Consider the following 2,500-nt stretch of genomic DNA (forward strand, 5'->3'; position numbering starts at 1 on the left):
GCTCGAATCCTGAGTTCGGATGTGTCTAACGTATGAGCCTAAAACTCGAGTCTAGGACTTCCGGTTCGTTGACTGTCATAGCTCTTATGGGCTGCGACGTTATTTGGCTGTGGAATTTATTATATATAATCTCTCACATTCTGAAAAATCATATATATATATATAGATATATATATATACACGCACACACACATATATGTAATTTTCATTAATTCATTTTTAAAGAATAAACATTATTTATTGTTTATATATATATATATATATATATATATATATATATATATATATATATATATATAGCCTTTGAGACTTTACACGACCGGTCGCCACAGTCGATTGTAAATTTTTTGAGGCGACTAAAAGTCGTAAATCACTCGCCCGCCAGTCGATAAAATATCTTTAAATAAAGAAACGGGAAAAACTCATTTATTTAACGACCCTCAAATATGCGATGACTTAGAATAACCTATGTCTCATCATTTGTGAATTCTTTCATCTCTAGCCGTGAGACCGTTGGAATATCGTATTGAAAAAAAGAGTGGTCACGCTAAAGGTCAACAAGAGGTCAAATTTACACATTTGGCGTGTAGTCAAAATGTCGCCTTCATTTAGCTCTCTGATTTTGAAAATAATTTGGAAAAAAAATTCTTCGACGCTACAACTACATACACTTAATGCTTACAAAAGTAAAGACGAACATTTGAAAGAGGGGGAAAAACGCATCGTTCCGTCAAGCACGTACCGAAAATTAAATTATACAACAAGTAAGTAATCAGTTTTTGCTTCAGTTTTGTTTCTTCGTAAACAAACATTATTTATTCCAGGGATGATAGAAATGTATCAGGATATAAACAAATCTGGACATGAATTATAAAAATGTAAACACATAAAAATATCAAGACGACTGATTATTAGTAACATGTTATACATGATATAATATTTCGACTTGCCTTGTAAAAAATAAAAATATAGAATAATTGTATCAAAAATCCTATATTGTTTCATTTACAAAGCTATTTAATTACTAGGTTAATCTATATAAATTCCGCTGAAATGTTCAATGCTATATAATGCTAAATGTCCATTTTTATTATGATCTCGCTTCGAATTTTGTTCAGTAATTATTGTAAGTAACTATTTCTGATTCTTTTGAGTTGCTGGGATGATTGTGTGTTTCAGAATATTTTTCAATTAGAGACTCCATATCGTAATGTTTTAATGAAAAAAATGAATCTCTAATATTTATTTTGCATTTTAAAATATATTTATTTCAATGATGTGATTTTGCATTATGTTTTCTTTGTGTATAAAGTTAGATATATTCGTTTTCTAACGTTACCAATAAACACAGTCTTGAATTATTTATATTTCAATTGTCATTTTGATACTACGTATCAGCATTCGAAGAAATGATTCTTATTTCTATGAAACAATAATATGAATGGTGCGATATAAAGAAACTGGTGTTATATTTTAACGTTTTGTTGAATATTTACTGAAATGTTTGTAGTAATAAAATAGTTGATTTACAAGAGTTAAACAAATATTTTATTGTTAGATTATACACACGGTAATTTCTTTAATTGTTGTAAAATTATTTACTATTATTGACTGAAACAAAGACATAAAGTCGGGTGAGTAAAAATATGTTTGGGCGAGTAAATTTTCCCTCACACTCGACCGGCGGTTGATTTTTTTTTTCAAATCTCAAAGGCTGGCTATATATATATATATATATATATATATATATATATATATATATATATATATATATATATATATATATATATAAATCCAGGCTTTAGATATTCAAAAGTAAGAGGTTGATAGATAGTGCTCGATAACAAGAGCAAAATATTTATTCATTTATTAAAAGGTAAACAGTTACATTTGGTCGCTACAAGCAGCTATCTTTTTCAGTCAATGAGACTTCATCAAGCGACCCTAAATCATCTGACTCTAAAGAAAAAAGTCTTTTTTCGTTTTCCTTTATCGTCAGATGGTTCAGGGTCGCCTGATGAAGTCTCATTGACTAAAACAGATCGCTGTTCGTAGCGACCAAATGTAACGGTTTACCTTTTAATAAATGAATGAATAAATAAATAAATATATATATATATATATATATATATATATATATATATATATATGTACTAGCAATGGGTGCCCGGCGTTGCCCGGGTGTTTGGAGGTGTATGCTGAGCAAATAAACAAAACAAAACAAAACAAAACAAACAAACAAACAAAAAAAAACGGTAATTTTTAAAAACTTTGACCCTTATTATGACCCCTTAATATTTATTTTTTTGGGCTCAAATCAAGTTATTAAGTTAAATCCATGTCCAAGGAACCAATATCTAAAGTTTCAGGTGCGTAGACGCAAAATTGTCGGAGGAGTTTGGTAGAGTTCTCAAAGGTCAAATCGTTGAAAGTTGACCTCTTAACAGCGAAATTTCTGGCCGAAATCCAATCAGGTCGATTTTCCCAAATCTCAGTACCC

General features: G+C 29.6%; 1 protein-coding gene across 1 annotated transcript in view; it reads right to left on the minus strand.

The window, feature by feature from the left end:
• Window positions 1-2,500, minus strand: part of LOC145247288 (organic cation/carnitine transporter 2-like) — a 109,780-nt gene that overhangs the window by 1,145 nt on the left and 106,135 nt on the right. The window contains exon 11 of the mRNA XM_080108909.1: window positions 1-2,500. This exon is cut by the window's left edge and continues 1,145 nt beyond it; it is cut by the window's right edge and continues 2,480 nt beyond it. The gene's annotated coding sequence lies outside the window, so the exon portion shown is untranslated.

Source organism: Euprymna scolopes, chromosome 25 (assembly GCF_053919585.1).
Source record: "Euprymna scolopes isolate OS-2025 chromosome 25, ASM5391958v1, whole genome shotgun sequence".
Classification (NCBI taxonomy): domain Eukaryota; kingdom Metazoa; phylum Mollusca; class Cephalopoda; order Sepiida; family Sepiolidae; genus Euprymna; species Euprymna scolopes.